The sequence below is a fragment of the Schistocerca cancellata genome, chromosome 1 (assembly GCF_023864275.1).
Source record: "Schistocerca cancellata isolate TAMUIC-IGC-003103 chromosome 1, iqSchCanc2.1, whole genome shotgun sequence".
Classification (NCBI taxonomy): Eukaryota; Metazoa; Arthropoda; class Insecta; order Orthoptera; family Acrididae; genus Schistocerca; species Schistocerca cancellata.
In genome coordinates, this window is record NC_064626.1 from 704845398 (window position 1) to 704873355 (window position 27958).

A 27958-nucleotide genomic window follows, 5' to 3' on the forward strand; every position below is an offset into this window, starting at 1 on the left:
GTTTAGTGAGCTGCAGAGGAACAGGAAGGGAAACATTACTGTTCAGGTAGTTTAGGAGAAGGTGGGATAGCTTTCGAGGTGAAGTCTGGCATGTTGTTGCGGTTTGAAGTTGGCTTGGCAGATGATAATTCAAAGAAGAATGTGGGGCAGATAACTGCAGGATGTTGTAGTAAGCGAGAAGTCTGGTAGAGTAGAAATTGGCTGATGAGGCAGATGGGTCACAGATTAGCCAAGTAAGAGCAAGAGATTGCTGTATTTGAAAATAAAAGAGCCTGGTGTAGATTAGGATTACATCCAGAAACAGGGACTTTCAGTGTTAGGTCTTTTGGAGTAACTCCAAGGGACAAGCAGGTTTCAAGAAACAGAGTGTGAGGCCTTAGTTTTGATAGAGCATAATGGTTTGGAACATGATTGGATACAACATGTGGTCTCCACTCATATGTACTGAGAGCAAACTGAACATTAACCACTACACCAAGGAAAATTTAGAGCCTTGGGTACTCCTCTTTTTCAGGCAACTCCATATGCCATATTTCAGCAGGATGCTATGCCCAGTCTTCTTTGAAGAAGTATAGCTACCTTGCACTTTTGCCTAATGCATTGCCCATCAAACATCTCTGAAACATGAGTAGTCAACCACTGATTCAGAATGGTCCTCTAACAAATGAACTGTAAACCACTCAAATACCATAGAAACATACCCAGCCACCACTTTATTCCATATCACAACATTCAGAGTTTCTGGTTAACCTAAGGCCTGTGCGTGCTTCACACCATACTGATGTCTCACCTAAGGGACTGTATTGCAAATATAATTTGTTGCAACAAGTTTATCTGTGCCACTTTAATTTCCCAGTGTTTGACAGTGTTCTTTGAGATCTTATGTAGTTCTGTATCCCAATCATTTGTGCATTGTCATTTAAGTAATATGTAGTATAAAGTTATTTCAACCACACTATCCTCCGTGGTCTTGCAGCTTTCACAAATATCGATAGCTGTATTAAAATCTCATCAGAACCTGTGGTATCAGGAAAGTGTTAATTATGTATGATTTAGATTGTATACTATTATAAAATACCACAATACTTAAACTGGAAATATGGTGCTTGCTATTATTCATGTGGTTGTACTTACCCATGTATTTTTGTAATCCTCTGATTATCTGAATGTAACAGATATGGGTTGTGAAATCTTCATCCAAACTATTACTTGACATTGAATATAATAACATTATCGTGCAACTGTGAAATATGCAGTAGATGGTTATTTTGTGAAGCAAAACACCGCGAGTGAAATATAACTACGTTACAATGCTATAAGTGGTAGTTAACAGTTTACCAACCATTACAGCTTGACACTCAGTTGAAGATGGACACAAAGTGCCATTTCTCTACACATCCATAAGTACTCATTTATTGGCAGCTATATACAACAGCGAGCGAGGTGGCGCAGTGGTTAGCACACTGGACTCGCATTCGGGAGGACGACGGTTCAATCCCGTCTCCGGCCATCCTGATTTAGGTTTTCCGTGATTTCCCTAAATCGTTTCAGGCAAATGCCGGGATGGTTCCTTTGAAAGGGCACGGCTGATTTCCTTCCCAATCCATCCCTAACCCGAGCTTGCGCTCCGTCTCTAATGACCTCGTTGTCGACGGGACGTTAAACACTAACCACCACCACCACCACCACCACCACCACCAGCTATATACATTCTTAATATGGTACCTAATACCACATTAATGATTTTTATCACATTAAAGTGACTGAAGTTGTATTTCTTCTTCTCTATCTTCTTCTTCTTCTTCTTCTTCTTCTTCTTCTTCTTCTTCTTCTTACTCTTCCATTCCAAGAAGTGTGTGTTGAACCATTCTCAAACCAAAGGAATTTAACAAAACGGTTGTCTCCATCTGTTCATTGGCCATCTCATATTCCATCTTCCAGCTTGGTTGAAATGTAATTTTTGCCATGACAGGTGCTCAAGGAAAATCCTTTTAATTTGGTCACACCATTTTTCCTTTGTAGTGCCTAATTTCTTCTGTCATTGTCGTTTTCATGTTTATTTGTTGTCATATGTCTTGGCTCCAAGTTTGTAAAACACTATTTAATTTAAACACATTTTCTTGTAAAGCACTTTCACTGTCTGCTAGGAGAACTTGGAGTTTCCTTTTAATCATAGATGAATATATTGTATAAGCAGCATTTCAATTTATATTGAGCATTCTTTTTTGTCTCCTTTCTTGTGCGTACTTATAATTATTGTTATCCTCCATTTCTCAGGAATTTTTCCAAACCAACAAATATCATTCACCAACTGCACAAATAACTTTTATACATTTAATGGGGATATTTTGTAAGTTTCAGATTTATTCTACTCATGGCTCTAGCCTTCCTGGCCCTGGCCATCTTTCAGCTAATTTCAAAATTTCTCATTGTGACTTTATTGTATTCTCCAACATTCATAGTATTTGGATAGTGGGGCTCATCTTCCTTGACTAATAGCTGCTTGTAGTACTGTAAGCATTCCCTTCCTGGTATTATGTCTATCTTTGCATTCCCATTGATTTCAATGTGCAAATTTTTGAATATTTTGAATCCAAACTTTTGAGCTCCAGTTAAATCACATTATAGTCTTTTAACATTTCTTTCTCAGCTACCTCTGCTATCAAGTTTGTGAATTACTGCTCTTTGCTTTATGTGCTGTACCTTTTCTTCCACTTTCTTACCATTGATCCAAATCAGATATAGTTCTTATTTCCATTATAGCTTACTTGAGTTCATCATTCTGTAATTTTAACTGATTTGGTTTTTGTAGTTTCTATGTTCCAAGTATTTCCTTAGCAGGGTTAATTAAAATTTCCTTTAATTTGTTCCACTCCTGTTTTATCTCTGATAAAATTCTGCATTTTCATCTGATGCAGATGTCTGTTTCCAGATTGTTCTAAAACTGTTTAAAAATTGGGCTATTATTTTTCTGGCTTGTTCATTTTTTCCTCAGAAACCTACTAGGAAGCTTAATCTCAGACCCGAGTAAAAAATGATCAGTATCAATTGCAGATCCTTTAAATACTCCTGTATCCTGTAAATATGGCCAAACTTTCTGATTTACTATTGTGTAACCTATAATAAACCTACTTCCACATTCTGATCAAATGTACTTACAGATATATTTATCTGGATAATAAATATTAGTAATTCATAAGCTACTGTATGGACATAAATCAATAAGTGGCTTGAGTTTGAATTCTGAGTTTGCTATCCATGTTGTCCAGTGATAGGAGGTTACCAAACTCACACAACAAATTCTGTCATGCAGACTGTCAATGATCTAACAGCTTATCAGGAAACAGAATGTGTTGGGGCAAGTGTGTCTCTTCCACTTTTATTGTATCATGTTCTAAGAGCTCTTGTATGCTTTCATACATTGTTTGTTGTTTCCATACCATGTGACTATGTATTCCATTCCTTCATTTGTTAGGTGGTATCATCTGTGCATTATTTATAGTGTAGCTTATTCTACATTTACAATATGCAAAACTCAATATTGTCATGTAGCAGTACTATCAAATCAAAGGCAAACTGCAGTCCAGAATACAGCAATGTTCTTTGTAGCAATGGCAATTGAGCCAGGCACATTGTAGAATGAGAGCCTGATCTCTGTGTGCCTAACTTATGACCACTCCAAAGTCAGAGGCGTGACCCACATTATCATTTATCGCATAACCTGTCCTGCATCATTGCTTCAGGATCACTGGCATTACTATCTATCACAACAGAATGCCACCCTGACCCCCCACCCCCATCCCCACCACAAAACAGATCTTAGGTCTATGACTTCAACCTTAGTCAACTATAGTTACTTCAGATCATCATCCTTCTTCATAGGCCCATTGACTGGTGGGGATTTGGCAGCGGGGCAGCACTGTCTTCATAAAGCTGGTCAGGCAAGAGAGTAGGCTAGGCAGGCTCTCAGGTTATTTTGACTGTCTGTGCAGTGAGACCATCAGGTCATTCTCTATCAGCAGAAGGGCTTTTGGTTAGTAAGACCACTGTGGGCATATCTGGTTACAGCAATGCTGAAAGGCTCTCATGCACAGATGTCTGCTCCATCTGTACGGTTGCTGGTATCAAGCCAAGCTGGCTTCTGTACAGTCTGACCCAGACTGCTACTCTCTGGATAGACTGATGTATAAGCATTTGGTGCCCGTGAACATCTGTGGAATCATGAGTATTATCAGCTTCCATGGCTGATGGGCATGTAACAAGTCAGCCAAACTTCTTTTATTATTCAGCATTGTTTTGTAAGAGCTTATAAAAAAGGTAAGACCATTTCCAATGATGTGTTCTCTGTAAAAATGTTAAAAGGGGACTGTACAAACGTCCCCTCACTGATTTGATTCATATTGACAAGATGTGTAGGGCACGACTAGGACTTCAACAAATGTAGACAGGAAGACACAACTCTCAACGATTTTTGAGGAAATGGGGCCTGAAAATTTTAATTGCACTTATTTACTTTTTATGGTTGACAGTATTTAAGGAGTCTGCAGCTGAGTGAGTAGGCAATTAGTTTCATAAGAGTGACGTCACTGGGTTGAATCTGTCTATTGGTACTATTTTTTCGTTCTCATATTATTTTGCAACATGTAGTATTAAGATAATCGCTCCCAAATGTACTTCACTGGTGCTGCCTTGCAATGTTTATTTTCACATGTAGGTGAAGAACCTTATAAAGTGACTACAAAATTGCATGTACATCATTAAACACAATAGTCAGATGGCATCTAGAGGAAACTGCATAAAAATTCGACCTATCATACACCACCAGTCATCTGTACCAATATTCTGTGATATGCTTCATTGTGTGTGGTATGCTTGCTGCTAAATTGTGTGACGAGCAAGAATCATTTATGAATATAAACCAAGTTTTTTTGTAATATACATGTTGAAAAATCATGCTGATGCAAAAATTCAGCATTCATCACATGTGCTGTATGCCATAGTAGTTATTGTTTTCCATAGTTCTGCAATCAGTATTATCCTGATTTGTGCAATATACCATAGGTTACATATTCTGCTTGTCAAAAACGTAGATACAGTAATATAAATGAAATGAAATGACTATACTGAACTGATTGAAAGCTTTTTTATTTCAAACCTCCATACAAAAAAAGATTTTTCCTTTTTCCAGGATAAATGTTATGTAAATAATAATTGTATCACCAAATATTGATAATTTGCACAGTCATAATAAACCTGTTGTTACTATTATGTGGGAATGAAAAAAAGTAATAGCAGCAGGATTTGATGCAGAGATCTTGCTCTTATGAAACTATGTTCTTATTCACTCAACTGCAGTCTTGTAAGTACTAAAATGCATATTTCTGTCATTTGAATATTCTACACCTCATTCTGCCTCACCATTGCAAGCATACAATACTAATTGTAGCCAAGAGGGTGTTATTTCCATTCTTCAGGAAGTAGATACCAATGAACCAACAACAAATTCAGAGGAATACATTGTGAAATGTTTACCTCTGTGTTAAATGTACAGTGAATAGAGTGTAGCAATGGAAATTTCTTCCACCACTAGGATTTGAAGTCACTGCCTCTGAGTCAAGCACCACTTCACAAACTTGCAGTAGCAACCTCACCTAGAGATGCAAGTTTATGTCAGTAACAAAGACACATTTTACACTATAGAGATATACGCTGGATATTTGCACCAGATCTGTGATAACATGTACCACTTTTTCACTTGAGTTAAATATAGTATTTTAAATGAAAATACGTAATTGTGTTCTCTAGCATGTTTATTTTTGTGTAGCAGTAGTACCTATCCTGTATGTATATGTCTTTCCCAGCACCAGCTGCTTACCTGATGTGAATCTCACAAGACATGGTAAAAAGAATAATTTGTTTTAAGGGTTTTGCAATCTGTCAACCATTGAAATGGAGCACCTTCATGGTGAATGCTGTTTAGTTGATGTGCAGCATTGGGAATGGATTTATTATAGAAATGTAACTTTCTGAAAAAGGCCTGCAAGTGAATTAAGTTTTTTGTGGACTGATAATGCTTCAATTGCTTGCACATGAGCATTAGTAGGTGAGGTGCTTTTCATACCAGTACTCAAATATGCCCAAGGTAGTCTACCTGTTCTTGAAAGTAATTGCATTTGTCTGAGTTACATTTTAAACATGCCTCATCCAGCATAGTGAGCTAAGTACTGAGCTTATTCAGATAGAATTTTTGATTCATTCCTATCTCAACATTATCATTAAACAGTCCACACACCAGAACAAAATGACATTTTAGTTGTTACAGAAACTTTTGGTGTGTGGTGAATACTTGATATTTAAACCAGCTTCTCCCTTTACTTCTGCTTAAAGTTAGCAATTTTTGATTGCAGACCTCACAATTCTATTCATTACATTTCTTTACATAATACATTTTCTAGGAAGAGAAACTGGTAGAATTGTTCATGTATTATTTGCTATGAATAGAATTAGTTAGCAATTATTATATTACTTATCTCATTTTTTGGATTAGATGTCTTCATTGTCTTGTTGGCTCATCTAGAAGTACATAATCCCTGCATGATGGAGGGTGATATGGTTAACTTCAAACTGTGTACTCAGAATAAACTTGCAACTGGCAGTATCTCTTCTATGTAAAAAAAAGGCATTTAAGCTTCAATGACACTTCAGAATAGAATAGTAATTTCCTTACAACCTCTTCCAACTTCCATCACAGTACAATACATGAACCTTTCGCAAGTACAGTATAAAACGTGAAGCAGCACATCAGCACAAAAGCTAGCTCCTATTTAAAGTGACCAACGCTGGTCATGTCACATCACAACTCAAAGATGCTACAATTACATATTGATTGTTAGCATCAAAAGATACAATTTATGAATCAGTAATATTAGACAATATTTACATTGGAGAAGGCCTTCAAATAAGAATCAAATATTTATTTAAATAATAATAACAATAATAATGAAAGGGGCAGTTAAATGAAAACAACACAGATGGAAGAAGTAAGTAAACTGTTTACTGTTTAAAAAATAGTTACCATAACTGTTAATGCATTTATCTCACTGTGAGACAAGATGGTCAGTGCTCTCATGGATAATATTTACTGTTCCCTATGAAACCATGATTAATCCCAGGTGTGCACCACTTTGTCCAAAGCAAATCAAGGGCCATGAATGTCTTTCTTCAGGGCTTCCAAAATATGCAAATCTCATGGGGAGAGACTGGAACTGTATGGAGGATGTAAAAGGGCTTCCCAGCAAAACTTATGCAGTGTTGTCAAAACAACCTTGGCAAGATGTGGGTGGGCATTATCCATGAACATAATTATGCCACCTGTCAACATTCATGGGCTTTTTTACTTTGGAGAAATTGAAGAGCAAAATCAAGTCAAACACACAAGCATGTTGAAGGATCACATAATTCTGATGCAGGATACTGCCAGACCACCTGTTGCCAAGGTTGTTTCAACTACACTACAGAAGTTTTTTGGAAGCCTTTACGCATCTCCCATATAGTCCCAATCTCTCCCCCTGTGATTTTCACAGCTTTGGTGCTCTGAAGAAAGACATTTGTGGCCATCGATCTGCTCTGGATGAAGATGGATGAAGATGTGCATGCCTGCGTACAACCACGTTTCTGTAGGCAACCGCAGATATTTTGCATGATGTCATTGGTCATCTTCTCTCACAGTGAGATATATGTATTAACAGTTATGGTAATTACTTTTCAGATAGTAAACAGCTTATGTACTTTTTTGCATCTCTCATTTTCATTTGAGGGCCACTTATAGGTTTGAATCATTTAAAAAGTTGCTCTCAAATCTAAAGTAACCACATTTTGAAATATTTTATTATACATTTTAGTATATTTGTACCTAAGTGAAAAAATTTTCTATAGTTTACCCATTCATAACAATGGAAACTAAAATTCATATGATTTCTGAAGTATTTTTGTGTATCGGGTAGTCTTGTTGTATGAGCGTATCAGGTATGAAGTATTTTTGTGTATCGGGTAGTCTTGTTGTCTGAGCATATCAGGTACTCCCATTACATGTGTGTATCTTATGTTCCGGATTATGCTGAAAATAGGTTTGTTGACCAGTTCCATTACAATATTCCAAAGGTTAACTTATAGTACTGATAGAGCTTAATAGACATATTTACTACAGCTAACTCTCCTTGATTCCTCATCTATGGGAGGTAAGAATTAGGTATCTGCTATGCCAGTTTTAGAAAAATATTTTCAGGTTGCTAATTTAGATTAAAAGTTCATCCAGGCATGGAATTAAGTATGTGTGCCTTATTGTTTATGCATTAATCATACTTCAAAACTCTGCACAAGTTCTTAATGATCTGTTTGGTTTGCTTAAGAGTACTGTGGATGTGACTGAATCAGTAGCTGAAAGTGTACAGTAATTCACATTTCTTGTAATCTGTACAGTTTTAAGTGATCTTTGTGAATGAACGGAACTTACTGATCCCTACAAAATTTTATGGTAGCTGTTGGACTAATGGTGACATACACATGGAACTGATTTGTGTGCCGTAGCTTGAACTCAAACCTATTGCAGACTTTTGACAAAGATCCTGTATTTCAATAAAAATAATAGTACCAGAGATTAACTTTGTGAATCCTTTTGTAACCCTTGTTTAGATCACAAAAGTAATTTATAAACGCTTTTTCAAATACACCGAAGCTTAAATAAATGACACATAGTTCATAAGAGTTACAGAACTTGTAAATTTTCCAGGACTGCAGTGAAAACAATCTAAATTAACACCACTTGAATTACTGTGGTGAAAACTACTCTATTCATAGGAGAGGATTAAATCAGTCTCTTGGCAGAATAGTTTGTCAAAGTAGAACTTAAGAGCAGTGGATGGAACGATGCTATATTCAGATCCTAAGCAGGACCAGTCATAACAGGAACTGCCCAAAAAACTGGTTCAGTGCAGAATCATCATCAATATTTAAGTTCGCTATGGAAAGGAACACATTAGTTTTCAAACAGCAGTGATTAAACAGTCTGTGGCCACTTTGCTTTAAATTGGTTGGCCGACAGACCCACATGTTTTTCTGGCCAGTGATGCTGTTTCCTCACCACTTGCAGTTACCCTGTCATGTGGGTATAATGAGGATTATCAATGGTATGGCATCATCAATTCAAATGGGCTGTAAGGATGATGCTCCTTATTGCTGGTATCTCTGTAAATTGACTGAGGGGGCAGCTGTTCCCATATCAGCCAGAAATTTATATCTTTGTCCTGAATGGAAAGGAAAAAGAAAAATTTCTGTGGCAACAATGTACTGGGAGCATATAATATTAATAGAATCTATGTTCCCAGTTTTGTACATGGGAAGACAGCACCTCCACTGTCAAATTCTTAAATAAAGATCAGTTGTTTGGCTTTCTTGCAGCAATAGTCATTCTGCATCCAACTTTCCAGACAGGAATACTAAGTACTCATTCACATGTTTATTAATTCTGGCCATGCTGGCTAAGTTTAGGAACCATGACTGTGTAGAACAATCATTTGTATTTTCTGCAACCAGTTGTGACTGAGATTCACTGTAACACTGATGTTTGCGAGTAAAAAGTGTTGCTGTCACACTGAGGATACAGACTAATGATTATGCATTGCTGCTTACTAGGAGAACCATAAGAATATACTTGAAACATTTCTTCTTGTGCTGGACAAAATGTAGCCTTACTTGGTTATTTCATTTTCCAACTCTTCCAAAGAGGAAAGAGAGGCCTGACTCTGAGGCATGTTACATATATGTCATACAGACACTTCCTCTTGAAGCTGTTCCTCTGTGGTCAGTGTCATCTTGAAATTCTGGGCTATGAGCAGCATTTCTTCTAAGGACAGAGAGGGTAATATCCAAGCCCCCTGCCAAGTTTCCCTGTCTGGATTTCCCTAATATTAATGAGTATCCAAACCATTAGTTTAACAAGTCATGATTGTAGAACATTAATATGAATTGGGTATAGAAGGTTCGAATGACTGGTAGAACCCAATCTTGACAAAGAACAGCTTGGGTTCCAGAGAAATATAAGAATATGCAAGGCAGTGTTGATTGTGCATTTACCTTATAAGAAAGGTTAATGAAAGGTGATTCTATATTTATACCATTTGTAGATATAGAGAAAGCTTTTGACGGGAAATTCTGAAGATAGCAGAGATAATATACAGGCAACAAAAGGTTATCTACAACTTACACAGAAACCAGACGACAGTTACAACAGTCAATGGTGCAAGATCCATACACAGTTCTAAACCTCCATCAAAGTTTCTCAGTTTAGTCATGAGGCTATAGAAAAAGGTGTAGCTACCATACAGTATTACTGTTCATACCTTCGCACATGAGACTGTGCTAGTTAAGCTAACTCTTTCCTGGAATATCTTAATGAATCAGTACATAGGATTTCCTCCAACCTTTTTTATGTGGATCTTTTGTTGATGTCATCCCTCAAAGCAGTTCTTGTAGCACACAGAGTGCTCCAGAAGATGCAAGCAGGTGACCTGTGAGTGCAGGTGGATGTGTGGGTAGCTAATTTACTTGAAATAAGTCCTTTATTAGTGAGCACTGTAAAACACTTATAATTAAATAAACATAAATAATTCATCTCAAAAAGTTGATTACATTTGAGTGCATGGTAAAACCAACAATCTCAGAAGAACAAGCTCTGAGTACATTCTATTGCTGACTATTACATAAAAGCAGGCTCCTAGTATATCCTATCACTGACTGGTGAGATTGATGAGCAGCCAAAATGAAGTGTCGGCAGAATTGCCAACACTGTTTTTAATGGAGGCCGAAATGCACGCTATAAGCTCACGCAGGCTGGCGTGAGGTCTGAAACAGGATACATAATGAATGCTATCAAGAAAAGTACGTAGCTTCTGGAATACTTAACTTTAATCCACATTTGTAGAACATTGCTCTTGATGATACAGAAGTATTATAGCAATTGAATACGGCGCCTTGCTAGGTCGTAGCCAGTGTAGCTGAAGGCTATGCTAACTATCGTCTCGGCAAATGAGAGCGTAATTCTCAGTGAACCATGGCTAGCAACGTTGGCTGTACAACTGGGGCGAGTGCTAGTACGTCTCTCTCTAGACCTGCCGTGTGGTGGCGCTCGGTCTGCAATTACTGACAGTGGCGACACGCGGGTCCGACGTATACTAGCGGACCGCGGCCGATTTAAAAGCTACCACCTAGCAAGTGTGGTGTCTGACGGTGACACCACATTCCTCCCCCGCAAATTGGCGAACTGTTGTGGTATAAGGCTTCCGCCCGCCGTGCGGAGGACCCCATGTTGACGTATGCGACGAGGTGGGAAGCCGAACAACAGGCGAGGCAGTGCCACCCGCACCCGGCCATTCGGTCTGAGGGGAGCTAGGAAACGCCTGAAAACCTAGTCCAGGGTGCACGCCAACATGAGGTGTATGCGCCCGTAGATAGTCAGGAGGGGCTGAAGGGTCGACCTCCATCAAGTCGGAGCACCCGACGGGCGAAGACGACAGATGGGCCGGATTGGGCAAGAGTTCCATGGTGGTCACGGGAAGCGATCGGCGGCGCATGACCCAGGGAGGCGCCTGGCGGTTGCAGGGACGCGTCCACTGTGGGCGTCGCCGGCAGGAGAACAGGCGGCGGCGCGGTGCCATGGGACAAAATGGAAGGCAGTATCGGTAACACCTGGGGATGAGGCAAGCCAGTAGATGGGTCCCCAGGGTGCCGACCGGACAGCACCCTCACTGAAAGCAGACGGGGAGCGGCAGAACCAGTGCGACGACAGAGGGGCAGCTGATTGAAATGCCGATGCACCTCACCAGAGGCCCCCAAAACCAGATACATCGCGCGGCCGAGGCATCGAAGAATGCGCCCTGCGAGCCAACGCCGTGACCCGCGATAGTTGTGATAATAGACAACGTCGCCTGGAGCAAAAGCAGGTGTCTGCCGCTGCACAGGAACCTGATGCGGCAGATGCAGCAAAGACATCAAGGTTCGATGAGGACGACCGTAGAGCAACTCAGCCGGCGAGCGACCATTGCGGGGCTGAGAGCGATACGAGGACAAAAAGAGCAATAACGCGTCCTCCCGAGAATGCGACTCTTTTAACTTCAACATCTGTGACTTGAAAGTCCGGACCAAACGTTCAGCGGCACCGTTTGACTGTGGCGAAAACGGCGCGGACGTCAGATGTTGAATACCATTGGCCTTGCAGAATGACTGAAATTCGGCGGACATGAATTGTGGGCCATTGTCGGAAACAATAGTTTGCGGAAGACCTTCAATGCAAAATATAGCGGACAACGCTTGGATGGTGGCAGAAGATGTCGTGGAAGACGTCCGGACAACAAAAGGAAAATTACTGAAGGAATCGACAACAACCAACCATCGAGCATTCCAGAATGGACCAGCAAAATCGATGTGTAAGCGTTGCCAAGGGGAAGTGGCTTTCAGCCATGCAAAGAATTTCTGCGGTGGCGCGGATTGTTGTTCAGCACACGCCATGCAAGAAGAGCACATATTCGTAATCGCAGCATCGATTCCGAACCAAGTACAGTGCTGACGAGCAAGTTGTTTCGTTTGCACTATACCCCAATGTCCTTGGTGGAGAAGCTTTAAGACAGAGGACTGTAATGAACGTGGGACAATGCCCCTGGACTGATCATTATCAGAACGCAACAGCAAAACACCACGTCGAACAAAAAGTCTCTCCTTGTGAGCAAAAAATCGGCGAATCAACGGATCCTTGATCCGTGACTTTGACAAGGGCCATTGCGTAGCAACAAAACGCAAAACGGTAGCAAGGACAGGGTCTGCAGCTGTGGCGGTAGCTACAGGATGAAAATCAATCGGAAACGATTCGACCACGTCATCGGTTTCCGCATCAATGAACATGCAAGCAGGTTCAGAAGAATCGAATGCTTTATCCTCGGCAACAGGCAAACGGGACAACGTATCGGCGTTTCCGTGCTTAGCAGTGGACCGATACAAGACATCATAGCGGTACTGCAAGAGGAAAATAGACCAGCGAATGAATTTCTGCGCTGTACATGGAGGTACAGGCTTGTTCGGATGAAAAAGCAATGTCAAAGGTTTGTGGTCTGTGATGATGGTAAAGTGACGACCATACAAGAAATCATGAAACTTTGTAACACCAAAGACGAGAGCCAAAGCTTCTTTCTCTATCTGTGAATAATTTCTTTGTGCATACGAGAGTAATTTGGACGCAAAGGCAATAGGGTGATCATGCGATCCATCTTTGTGTGCAAGCACAGCTCCGATCCCGAAATCCGATGCATCTACCATCAACAAAAGGGGTTTCTGGGGATCGAATGGCGTAAGGCAAGTATTAGAAAGCAACGCCGATTTCAACTGGCGAAAGGCGCATTCGCAGTCCGTCGACCAGACGAATGGAACACCTTTACGGCGTAAGCAATTACTGACAGTGGCGACACGCGGGTCCGACGTATACTAGCGGACCGTGGCCGATTTAAAAGCTACCACCTAGCAAGTGTGGTGTCTGGCGTTGACACCACACAAAATCTCTTGCATACTTCATAAAACTTTGTAGCTGTTTGCATATTGTCAGTAGCTTAACAATATTGATTTCTCTGTTGATTTAATTAATTTACTGCTGAGTAGTATTATTGTGTTAAACTTCTGATCACCTGTAAGCTGCTCCTAGTATTTGCTATACCAAAAATGAACTTTGATAACTAATATTTAATATGTAAAACACCTGTGGTTCCCCTATGTATCAATCACCAAGCTAAATTTGTCCTTGAAGCTCATGTGCCTCCCCCAAATCAAGTGATTCACTATCACACCATTGTCTGTTCGTCATGAATGTCTTTGTGAGAGCTTGCTTCTTACTCAATGCTATTGTATTCTACAGTGCTGCTGAAAGCAGCGAATTTTGTCTGCATCAAGTCCCAGTGAAATTTAATTTTAGAAAATAAAATGTAGTCTAAAACAAGAGGAGTCTCATTAGGGGCATGAAAGGTAAGCAGTGATTGAGAGCTGGGTGAAGCAGGGTTGCAGCCTACCCATGGTGTTATTCAAACTGTACAATGAGCAAGCAGTAAAGGAAACAAGAAATTTGGAAATGGAATAAAGATTCATGGAAAAGAAATAAAAACTTTCACATGTGCTGTTGACATTGTAATTCTTTGAGATGCAGCAAAGGACATGGAAGAACAGTTGAATGGAATGGATGGTGTCTTGAAAAGAGGTTGTAAGATGAGCACCAATAAAATTAAAAGAAGAGTAATGGAATGTAGTGGAATTAAATCAGGTGATTCTGAGGGTGGGAATTAATTAGGAAACGAGACACTAAAAGTAGTAGATGAATTTTGCTATTTGACCAGCAAAATAACTGATGATAACTAAAGTAGAGAAGACATAAAACATAGATTGCAATAGTAAGAAAAGCATTTCTGAAAAAAAGGAATTTGTTAACACCTAATATAAAGACGTGATCAGGAAGTTTCCTTCTGTGTCTTACAGTCCAGAACTGGTATGCCAGTCAGGTAAAATCACTGTAGGCATTGCGGCAATAACCCCAGTGATGCACCAGGTAGAAGATACCCATTTACCAAGTCCTGCTACATGAAGAAGTCCGTAACTGCACATCCTTACCTGACAGGAATATCGACCCTTCAAGGTCTTTTTGAGGGACTAAAGACATGATAATCACATGAGGAGAGATCAGGACTATAGGGCAGCTGTCCGAGTTCCTTACACTTGAGTCGGCATAACTTTTGCTTCTCACATTTACCAGTGTCTTGTGTGAAATTGTGAGCAGCATGGAACTTGATATACCATTTCACAATGTTTGCTTTCAGTAGACGTGCTTCACCGTACGCACTCTCCATTATCCAGTGGATGTCTATCAGTGTTTGTCCTGTAGCAGCCAAGAAAAGAATAGCAGCACATTGGTCCTGTTTGGTCACATCTGGTAATAGTGTTGCCATAGTTCACATTTCAGCATTTACTGCACGTCACTCAGAAGGACACAAATGCCACACCAAGCCTTGCTTATATACCTGCACTGGAGTCATGCTGCATTGCAAATTCGCTGCAGTAATGCCCACAAATGAAAACTTTTTGATCACCCTTTTGTAGATGTAAGTATAAGGAAGTCTTTTTGTTTAAGTTATTTGAATGAAGTGTAAGGAATTGAAAGGTGTAATGTAGATTGAAAATTTAATGAGTGAATACTAAATTGAACTGGGGAAGAAATAAGTTCCTTACAACATGACTAAAAGAAGGGAACACCTCTTAAGGTATCAAGGAATTTCACTTTTGCTAATAGAGGGAAGAGTGGGGGATAAACATTGTAGGAGCAGACCAAGAGATGGATACAGAGGAGATTTAAGTGGATGTAGGTTATACTAGTTATTCAGAGATGATGACACTTCCACAGACCAGACTGGCATGGAGAGCTGCATCTTCCTAGTCTTCAGACTGAAGACCACAACAACAGTATCATGCCTACAGCATTTCACATATCTTGAAACACAAGTAGGTATGTTCTATTTATCAGAACACTAATGAACAAGGCCCGCATCTCGTGGTTGTGCGGTAGCGTTCTCGCTTCCCACGCCCGGGTTCCCGGGTTCGATTCCCGGCGGGGTCAGGGATTTTCTCTGCCTCGTGATGGCTGGGTGTTGTGTGCTGTCCTTAGGTTAGTTAGGTTTAAGTAGTTCTAAGTTCTAGGGGACTGATGACCATAGATGTTAAGTCCCATAGTGCTCAGAGCCATTTGAACCATTTGAACTAATGAACAACAAAGGGATGATCCAACATTTAATACTGTGAATTTTAGGGCATAAAAAAGAATCTTCCTACTCATATGAGAGCAATAGTTTGGCAATCATTTGGTTGTGACATTGAGTCAGATTCAACAACATAATATCTTATGGACAAAACTAAATGTGACTGAGTATAGGAATGTGCATTCTACATAAAGTGACACTTCAGAGTTCCTGCAACCACCTGATGTTGTACATATATATCTGCTGCAAAGAACTGCCCCTGGCAAAAGGTTTGGCTGTGATCACACCTACCTTAACTGTCTCTTGACTGTCCAGCTTTCACATTTGGCTGTGGCGTAGAATGCTCGCTTGTCACAAAGTGAAACTTGTTATATTTATGCCGTTATTCTAGAGTAACCCGAGCAGTGGGTATGACACTTTGAACAAAATTGGAATGTGACTTCAATTGATGGAAGAATTTGAGCCCAGTTAATATCAGAATAAAACACAGTAAATACTGTCTACTGAGATCAGTAACTAACATCTTAAAGGAAAAGGGCAAAAATATAAACAGTCATCTATGATCCCATCAGTATTTTTTGTAAGTAAAGTCATGGGGCTAATTAAGTAAAAAGAATATATGACAGTCAATAACGTTATCATTTTTTTTTAATGTTTTAGCTAGCCACAGTCTTATAGATAGATTAAATCCTCTTACTTGGCAAAATCTGCTTGGCACCTGAGTTCTCTACATTGACTTAAACTGACTACCTACTTTTCTGTAGTTATTCTTTGCTAGGCCTGTGGTAAGAGAGCCTATAAGGGAGTGGGATTTGGCAGGTTAACAGTTGCAGTATGAGTGGAAATGTATGTATTCAATAAACATTACGAGGCAATGAAATGGAACTCTCAACTACTATTACAACTTTTGAGCAATCAAAAACCATCTCCAAAAAGTCTGTGAATTTACAGGAGCAATTTTACAATAGGGTGCTGGTCCCCTTAATCTATATATTACAGCAAATGCCAACCATTTTTGTCTCAGGGAAGATATCCTGGAAGTAGGTATCTGTGTGAAGCCACATCGGCTAGTGTATGTAGTGTCTTCTTCTGCTTCAGCAGATGACTGCCTCCATAGCTCCTTGTTGCATTCCAACCATTCTAGTGTTGTTCCATATTCTTTTCATGAAGACTTCTTCTCACTTGTCTATTTCATCACTGCCCCACCAAGGAACATTCTGTCTGATCACTCTTCACACTGTTCTTTCACTTAAATAATTAAATCCTTGCAGGATTCAGGTTACTATATAAAATGAGCACGTTATCCCTGTCTGTAAATTAATAAATAAACAATAATACGTAAATAAATCACTGTAGTCTTATCTGTTTGATTACCAGTTGTATAAAGGTGTAAAATAGTAACAGAAGTGTCGCAGTTTGAATTTACATACTAGGGTTTGAACAAAAGGGACATTTATTGTTGGTTTTAATGAACTTCACCCCACTGTTTCTGCCCTTTCTGTAGAGACTAGAATGCAAAACATCTTGGTATCCCTTAGCTAAGTTGCACAATATTAAGTAATCAAACTATTTTCGATCTAAGAATAGCAGAACAGTTACATATGACACACGTTATTTACGTTGTCATGAAAACATTTTGGCATGGAATGTAACATGGCCCAGCATCCTGTTTTGCCCCCACCCTCCTTCCTACACCCTCGAAATTCTTTTGTTTCTTTGTAGGTTTTCTAATCTTGGACTGATACATTCAGAAATAAAGCAGTAGATTTTTAAGTAAGAACAAAAATTGTCAACAATATAACATGACCATAAAAATTTTTTTTTATTTTTACTGACCTTTTGTGTATGGTGATCACTTTCTACAAGAATGTACCTAATTTAAACTGATTTTCTCTGAAGATAAAACCATAAAACGTAATTTGGATTGATTTGTAAAAGTTCTTAATACTGCTAATTTTAATTTAGAGAAAATTGAAAAAAAGAAAGAAAATATTAACAACACAAATATACTTCTCTTCATTTGGAGCAATTCAAAGAAAACTCCCAACAATAAAAAATAGAACAAATTAAATTTAGTAGATTTTTAATGTCCTAAAGTCATTTATAAGTACATTAGTTCTACAAGAACCTTCTCCTCTTGCAGTGGGAAATATCTTTCACAGTTGTCTTTCCAATAAATCACTCCACTTTCACTTTCCAAGCACTCTATCACAGTAGGAAAATTCCCCAATAGTCACTTTCTTATTGCAACTATTCCTCCCACCACAGCGGGAAAATTCTTCAGAAGTCATTGCATTTCCTAAATTTCCTCTCTTTGATCTGTCTTACTTCATGGTTATTTAGTGTCACTTGACTTTCTGAACACTGACACTAATTTTTAATTTAATCATAAGGAATGAAAAATACTCTTTACATTTGATAAAAGTGGGGAAAAAAACATTGGTACAGACTAAGACTGAAAATTTAAAGAAAGAATACAAATTCTCTCTCTCTCTCTCTCTCTCTCTCTCTCTCTCTCTCTCTCTTTCCCTGCCTTACATTTTGGGTAATGAATCTCAAAAATGTAACTCTTTTATGATGTATAAATAGCATAGATATTCATACAAACTACACCACCACTACTCAAGTTGTTTGGAGTCGTGGTCTTTCTTTCTGTCTGGTCTTTATTTGATCTTATTCTTGGTATAACTTTGGATCATGCTCATTGTACATACGACATGTAAGCTGTTAATTTCTTTGGTGATTTTCTATTTTTGAATAGAATAATGCTTACCAGATAAATTATTGTAGATATCATACTAATAAATGTATTCTTTCAACATCTGTACTTTCTCTTTACTTGTCTTTAGATTTTCCCTCTATGCCTATTTACTACATTAAAATTTTAAATGGTGTCTCCCATTCATTATCTGCACCTCATGTGGAATCTCTCTTCCCTCCCTTTTTATACCCTGTAAATTAGTTTGCTTGCTCAAATTCCCTTTTGTTGTGCCTCTGGCTTTTTTCTATCACAATGCATTGTACTTTTTCCCTTCTTTATTTTACCTTACTTCCCATACACTTGCTTTTCTTTGCAACAATTACTTTTGAGCTCATTAACTTTATCTTTGTCACATCTTCCTCATATCAGTCTAGATTTCCAATGACTCTTTATCCTCCTCATTCAACAATTATGTCACCTACACATTTCTTGGCCTGTGTCAGAGTGTACTCCTTCCCATCAATCCCAAGGAATAAAGGCTACACATAAGATATTTCAACTGAAAGAGTGGCCAAATACTATAAGAATGTAGATATTGCAGCTTGAAACACAAAAAAAGAAGAAATCCACAACCATTTTGGGAAGCCATCCGCACCACTCAAGTATTCATACAGATTTTGAATTTCATGACTCCTTTTATTAACTCTCTACTCTCCAGTAATCAGTTGATTCTCCACAAACCTCAAAAAATTTTGGTATTTCAGACTTTATTTTGTAAGACTTGTGATCTGACCAAAATCTTGTCTCCCATCTGAACTGTAGAGAACTTTCCCTTAGGGTCATGATGTTCTTTCCTAATCTAACTTCCCTTTATCTTTTTTTTTCCTTTTGCATAATCATCAAGTGCTGTATATTGGTTCAGAGCCATAATGCCCATCTTGCCATCAATACTCTCAACAACTTCATGCTCATGGAACAAATTGAGCCCAATTAACACCATACCAAAACATAGTAAATATTGTCTTCTGAAGTTTGTAATTAATTTCTTAAAAGAAAGCAAAAAAGAAGTTGTAAATAATTGTCTGTGTCCAGTAGTATCTGATATAATTAAAATGAGAGATTTAATTAAGTAAAAAGAAGACCAGTCAGTTGATAATGTTGCCATCTGTTGTTCTAGCTGGTTACAGACCTATAGAGCAGTTTAATCCACTTACTTGTTGCCCTGACTTCTGCAAGTTGACTCCAACAGGCTCCCTACTTGTTCTGTGATTGTTTCCTGCTAAGGCTTTTGTAAGAAAGTTAATGAAGGCGTGGACTTTGGAGAATGTCAGTGATTAAATGAATCATGCATTTTGAATGAAGACGTATGCATTCAATAAACATCACTAGATACTGAACTCTGAACTATCATTAGAATTATCTGAGTAGTCAAAAACAACATGTATAAAGTATTTATATTCATTTGGGCTGTTTTTTGAGATGGCAGTGGTCTTCTTTTTCATGCAACTTAGGAAATCTTTATCTCCAAGACTAATGCATGTTTAATTATTATAGACTCAACGTGTTTTATGCTGGAATAATTTGTAATTTGACTTTGCATCTCAGGGAATGCAGGCTAATGAATTGATGTCTGTGTATAGTCACATCTTCTGGCATGTGTGGACTTTCTCTGCTGCTTCTTGGCTGCTTGGTACCTCACTGACAGCTACCATATCTCCATGTCACATTCCACCCCCTCTCACAACTTTCCACCTCCTTCTCACAAAAACTCCTCCTCCAGCATCTGTTTCACTTCTCTGTCCCCACCAAAAAATATTCTTATGGATGGTTCTTCATGGTGATCTTACACTTAAATACATTAACCTGTTACATAGTTCATGTTAGAACAAAAAGTGTGTGTGTTATTTCTTTATGTAAAACAATCATTACAATCCTATCTATTTAGAGTTACCAACAGTGTAAAGATTTAACACAAGGACAGAGGCTTAACATTTGAATTTTTCTCCAAGGGTTTCTATTAATGACAGATTTCTTGTTGGTTCTGAATGAAGCTACCAAATTTCCCTATAATACTAGAATATTATTAATATGATTGTTGTAGGATGAATATTCACAGTAATTGATGCTTTGTAATTTGTGATTATTATGAAAAGATTACGATAAAACATTGATATGTCTATAAAAGATGACGACACATATTGAGGGACTAAAGTTACTACTAGTCTAATAATGTGTTATGAGCTTTCACCGAGAGGTAAAACATTTATTTAATAAATGACAAATCTCAAAAAATAAGTTTGCAAATGATTCACAGTTTGTTTGACAAATACACTAATACTTCTAAACTCCATCTGAACAGGCCTTGGAAGGCCCAACGCTACTGACTGACCGCCATGTCATGCTCAGTCAAAAGGTGTCACTGGATGCGGATATGGAGGGAAATGTGGTCAGCACACCACTCTCCTGGCCGTATGTCAACTTATGAGCCCAGAGCTGCTACTTCTCAATCAAGTAGCTCCTCAGTTTGCCTCACAAGGGCTGAGTGCATCCCACTTAAACCAACAGCAATCGGCAGACCAGATGGTCACCCAGCCAAGTGCTAGCCCAACCCAAAAGTGCTTAACTTCAGTGATCTGATGGGAACTGGTGTTACCACTGCAGCAAGGCTGTTGGCTTGACAAATACACTGCCCGACAAAAAATACGATGCACCAAGAAGGTTATGTGATGTCATGCCAGTGATTACAAAATTAAGTCAAATTTACAAAGAAATTGGCATCACGAGCCTACATATCAGTATGAATTTGCACTCCCTCTGGCCTGGAGATGTGCACTGATTTGGTTGGTAAGGGTATCATAAAACCATTTTTTCTCTCCTGAGACAAGATGGCCCATAACAATCCTTGATATCCTGCATACTGGCACTGGGACAGAGCTGATGCCCAACTGATCCTATATGTTCGATTGGGAACAAATCTGGGGATCTTGTTAGCCACAGGAGTACCTCAACATCATACAGACATTGCATAGAAATACATGCCATGTGAATGAGCATAATCCTGTTCAAAAATGTCACTATGATACTATCACATGTTATACATGTTATTTGGTCTAAAGTGTGCCAGAGTGAAGTGCCACACCTCTTCATACAGTATTCTTCTATCGCACATCACTGTATTTCACTCTGTGGTGTACAAATGTATATTTTGTAATGGAAGCCATCAAACCCATATTCAGGACAGTGGAAATTAAAACATCCTGTCCAATGGTTTTACATCCTGCCTCCTTAACAAAAACCTCACATTTAATACTGGATGGGATTATTTGTGACCGGGAGAATAAGAACTCTTCAGAAAATTTGCACTCTTTATTGCCTAGTAGCCAGAACTTTCTCTTTTGTATGACATAAAATTAAACACAAGAAAATAGAAGCAGTAAAGATGAGAGACAAGCAAGGCAGAACTCATTTCTTCAATCCTTAAGTCCCATAATTTTTTGCTCTCTAATCTTGTTACAGAGTTACATGAGATGCATCCCTCTCTGTGAAAGAATCTATTATCTCAGCAAAGTTTGTTAGATATTTTTCTATATGAAAAATCAAAACATCATCGTCTAATGCTGAAAAAGCTGTTATTATGGATGGTACCCAAGACTGGTGTGGTTTCTTGATCTGATATGTCTATTTTGTCACTGTCTGGTAGATGAAATGAAATAGGCCTTTCTAATATTGCAGCAGCTGTAATATATGCCAAATAAGCAATACTATTTTGGCACAAATGGTCTTTTTATCTACCTCATTTACATATATAACATGGCAAAATGTAATTCACAAAGTACCAATATCAGATGCCTATTAGGCTTACTAAAAGCAAAAAGTTTTATGTTAGGAAATAGTTTCACATGTCATTCATTTGCTCCAGTTTCTCGAGTCTGAGGTTGAAAAGTAGTAGTAGTAGTAGTAGTACAAAATTTATATAAATTTGAACTCGTCATATTCTTCCATTTAATTTGTGGTTGCCCTGTTTCTTCTCCTTCCTTGTACTAACAAACAATCTTGTCATCACTAATTCTGTTATTATTTCTGCCATTGTCAAAACTCATTCTCCAGTTAACTTCACTAACCCTGCCAGAATCACAGGTTCATTTACCCACCTTTATTTTCTGTTTAGGCGTTATTACATGTTCGTACAGTGAGTTTTATTCACTGTTCCAAGAATAGAATTAAGCAGCAGCTAACCTGGGGCTGTAGAAGTGGTCCTTAGTAGTGTAATGATGTGGCAAAAATTTTATGTCAAAATTTCATTTTCCTGGATACACTGACAAGATAATGTGTAATCTTTCTTACCTGTTATTCCTTTTAGTCATTTATTTCCACTCTGGTAGTCTGAATCTATGGATTTTGCTAATGATTATAACAATGGTTATCATTAGCACACCCAGTCAACCAGATAAACCAATGGCAATTGACATTCACCCATTTGCATTTATACAGCTCAGCTCATACAGCCCTGTCCCCTTTTTCCTGCAGGAAAGGTTTTTTGTTTCTACATGTGATGGGGATTCCCCTGGTTTAGACAACATGCACACTATACACACATTCAAAAATCGACTTACAATTCATTCAGAAATCAACTTACAACATGTTCAAAAATCAACAGGGATGCATTTCAAAATCATATGAACAACTGAAACTTCCTGACGGATTAAAACTGTGTGCCAAACCAAGACTAAACTAGAGACCTATGCCTTTTGTGGGCAAGTGCTCTACCAACTGAACTACCCAAGCACAGCTAACGACCAGTCCTCACAGCTTTACTTCCACCAGTACCTCATCTCCTACCTTCCAAACTTCACATAAGCTCTTCTGCGAAAACTTGCAGAACTAGCACTCTTGGAAAAAAGGATATTGTGGAGACGTGGCTTTGCCAAAACCTGGGGGATGTTTCCAGAATGAAATTTCCATTGTGCAACAAAGTGTGCATTTATTTTAAACTTCCTGGCATATTAAAACATTTTAGCGTACCAGAGGATTCAAAGTTGACAAAAAACAAGTACCTGATCAAATTATCTCTGATCAACATGAAACAGAAAGTTAAATTTTTGTGAGAGCTTTCTGAACCATTCAAAATCAAAAGAATTGTCAGACAAGGTGATGGATTATCAACATTACTGTTCAGTTTAGTTTTGCAAAAAAAATAAAAAAAATTACATAAAAAACCTGAAGGTACTAGCAGAAGGCTCCAATTTCCCTCATTGTCTAGCATTTGCTGAAAATATTGAAATCCTCTTCAATTCTTCAATAACAAACCAGAAGTAAACTAATATGTCCAGAAACACCATAAAACAGCAGCAAAAACTTTGTTCCAAATTTTGTATAAGAAGATGGATTATATGGAATGGATGAAATCATGACTCAACAATTAACCCTTGATCACCAAATTTGGCAAAATGTACCAAGTAGATAAATTTAAGTATCTATGAGAAATGATTGAGTCAGTGTAGCTACATCAAGTAGATAAAAAAGAAAGAATTCCAAAACTACGAAGAGCATACAAACTCATCAAGAACATATACGTAAAATATTTATATCACATGGGGAAAATTTATAACACTATATCACAGTTGTTAAAAAAGAAGATCTTTGTGGATGTGAAACCATGATAATTAGCAGCAGATCTGAAATAAGTCATTGAAAAACTTTAAATAAAAATTGCCAGAAAAATCTTGTTATCAAAATGTCAATAAGCAGTTTGGATGAAAAATAAATCACACTATATCGAGTTACAGAAAAATCGTGGATACTATCAGGAAACTATGATTACAGTTTTATGGTCATCTATGTAGAATGGACAACAACAGGGAAAAATTCTAAGCTTACTCTTGTTGATGAGAAACCACAAGAACTGGATAACAGAAGTTAAAGAATATCTAAAAACAAATTGACAGTCATGAAGATACCATGAAAGATAGAACAAAAATTAGAAGCTTAATTCACAAACATAGATTTACTGAGATGTTCACCTGACAGAATTTAGTATGAAGAGAAGAATGTAAAAAGAAAAGCAGTGACTCAATGAAGAAATATTGTGTGGAGGGGGGGGGGGGGGGGGAGAAGAAAAAAGTGCTAATTTAAGTTAAAATAGCAATCCTCAATTGAGCCAATAAACATATTTTGGAAAATGTTATCAGTAATTGACAACAATGTAGGAAAAGTCAGATTGCTACTTGTTGTAAAGAAGACACATCAGGTTGCAAACGGGCACAATTAAAAGACACTTACACACAGCTTTCGGCTCAAAAGAGAGACACACACCATTCACACACACAAGCAAGCACACCTCATGCACACATCACCACTAACTCCAGCATCTTGGGCTAGACTGTGGAGTGCCTATCAATGATAAAGAAATACTTTATGAGCAAATAAATTAAGATGAAACAATATGTAACACCACATAACTGGACAGAAAGAGTTATGCTTAGCCAGGGAAGGTGCTATATATTACAGGACTCCCAGCTATGGCACAATTCAATGGTTATAAATTTAATTACTGCTGTAGCTCAGCTACACTTGACTCCCTTCATTGGTATTATGTATGTATGTTTGCACGATTTGTCTATTATTTTTAGCTTTCACAGTCAAGAAAAACTGAACTTGATATATGAAGCTTTTTAATATTAGGGAGGAATCATCAAGACTTGAAGAAAAAAGCTTGATGCCTAACATACTTGGATACAATAACAGTTCTCCTAGTTTACACAAAACAACATTTACTTAATGTAAAACATAATGCAGTTTGCTGGGTTGGACATCTTAATTCATATTTATGGCAAGTTTTCATGGGAGACTCCTGGCATTTACCACTATTAGATCAAGGGAAAAGATATCTTGTGAAAACTATGAGTAGGATGACATTGGCCCAGACGAAAATTAAATAAATTAAAATATCCTTTGTTTTTATTTTTAATGAGCTGAGTGTAGGGAGGAGGAGGAGGAGATTAGTGTTTAACGTCCCGTCGACAACGAGGTCATTAGAGACGGAGCACAAGCTCGGGTGGGGGAAGGATGGGGAAGGAAATCGGCCGTGCCCTTTCAAAGGAACCATCCCGGCATTTGCCTGAAGCGATTTAGGGAAATCACGGAAAACCTAAATCAGGATGGCCGGAGACGGGATTGAACCGTCGTCCTCCCGAATGCGAGTCCAGTGTGCTAACCACTGCGCCATCTCGCTCGGTCGAGTGTAGGACATGATGTTGATGTCTAGCAAGCAGTTGCTTTATCTTGGGTCTGTCTCTTCAGAACTGAGAATGTGCAAAAGTTGTACAAGTGTTTGAATATTTTACTTAACTTCGAAGTTAATCTGTTTGCTGAAAGTGACAACTACCATTAATACATATTTTAGTACATACAAACTCCGTTATGACATATTCTGCAAGGAAAGATATTTTGTTAGTGTTAGTTCCACATTATCATATAAAAATATTACAATAAATGATATTCCTCATCTGGCAAATTAATTATTTCTTCATGAGAGACTCCATTAACTATCATATTTTGTGAGGAAAGTGCAACATACTATGTCAGACAGTTTGTACAAACACACTTCTGCACCTTACAGAAATCCGCACTACCTAGAGTGAAGCAAGTTAATCATCTTGCAGTGGCAAACCTGAATTTATTCAATCATTTGTTCCTTATGTAAGTCATTAATTAGGTTCATATGTCACAAAAATTGCATCTCTCACAGCACACGTGTAGAATGTGCTGTACAGGGTGATCCGATGATAATGTTACAAACTTTCAGAAATGATGGCAAAGGATAAAAGTATTAATGAGGTAAGTGACCTGGTCTGGAAATAATAGAGTCAAAAGTTATAAGCAAAAAACTTTGATACCTCTGACAGGGAATACATGTACTGGGACTGTTGTTGCTAAGATTATAGTGAATGCAACTTTCAGAGGATGCAGTATGGGCCAAAAAAAAGAGAAAAAGGTCTAGTAAACATAGGCTCAAAAATACATGCCTTAAGAGCTATGGGCACTTGTTCAATAGAAAGATGCGTTTCACAGTAGTGAAGATGAACAAGTGCTCATAGGTTTGTAGATATGCAGTTCAGAGCCCATGTTCACTTAACATTTTTTTTCTTCTTATTTTGGTTCATACTACCACCTCTAAAAGTTGCTCACCCTACGATCTTAGCAACAAGAGTACCGGTACCTCTGTCAGAATTATCAGAACAATTTTTCCTTATAACTCTCAACTCAGTCATTTCCGTACCAGGGTCCCTTACCTGGAATTGATACATTTACCCTATCCCATCATCTCTGAAAGTTTGCAATGTAATCACAGAATATAGCTGACACTCTAGCCAAGATTAACGGTCCATTTGAAACATGTCACTGTTCAGTTTGTAGCTACTATTTGCATGTGTTGTGTTGTGTTGTAACATTATTCCATTTGTGGCATAGACATTTCTTACTTGTGAAAACCTTGCTGATCATAGGATGATGCTTGAGTACATCAGTGTCCTTAATTCCTGTCTTATGTCATTACTGGTTGTTTAAAGGCAAGTTGTTGCCACTGTTCCTTCTCCTACTGTTTTGACCTCACTTTAGTTCACCTTTTTAGTAGTGCTCAATAGTTGTATAGGCAGTCAATGCTACAATTCCTTAGCAAACACATGTGTTACTAATAATGCACTCTTGTTTTCTCATGCTGATTTAAAATTTTCTTTGCTGGCATTACTCACTAAATCAAACAATGGAAAGTCCAGTCTGTAAGATCAGCAGTTATGAAAAGGATATGATTCTTAATTTTCTCCTGGTGTACTACCATTTCCTAGTGTTCAACATGTACACTATTTTGGCAATCAGACATATCACCATAATCATCTGCACTGACGAACTGAGTTCCTAGAGCATGCAGCCGACTTATATCCCCTTGCCCCGGAGCCTTTCCCTCCATGGTCCACGACCATGTGTCGATGGTTGTGGAGACACTAGTGTCAGTGTCTGTGGTAGCACTGATGAAGGTGCTCTGTCCACCGTGGTCACTAGATTGTTTTGTTTGCTGAGAGTCTTCTAAATTAAAGTCAGAGCTGGTTCCCAAGCCTTGCTAAGATTGCAGCCACAATCTCAGTTGATGAGATCATTTCTGGTGTGAATTTCTATGGCCTCTCTAGTGATGTTGTCCCAGTATTTGTAATTCTGTGCCAAGATCCTGGTACCATTATACTCTGTTGTGTGATTCATGGACAAACAGTGCTCTGCAACTACTGACTTGTTGGAATACATCAGTCGAGTGTGCCCCCTGATATTCTTGGGAATGATCTTTGATGGTGTGTACTGTCTGTCCAATATATGTCTTTCCACATTCACATCAAATCTAGTAGATGCCAGCCTTCCACAAATTGAGATCGTCTTT

At 38.4% G+C, this 27958-nt stretch overlaps 1 protein-coding gene and 1 pseudogene across 4 annotated transcripts in view; one reads left to right on the forward strand and one right to left on the reverse strand.

The window, feature by feature from the left end:
* LOC126184683 (choline transporter-like protein 4) overlaps window positions 1–27958 on the forward strand; it is a 264367-nt gene that overhangs the window by 96452 nt on the left and 139957 nt on the right. The gene's annotated exons all lie outside the window — the stretch shown is intronic.
* Window positions 21091–21208, reverse strand: LOC126097512 (5S ribosomal RNA; annotated as a pseudogene).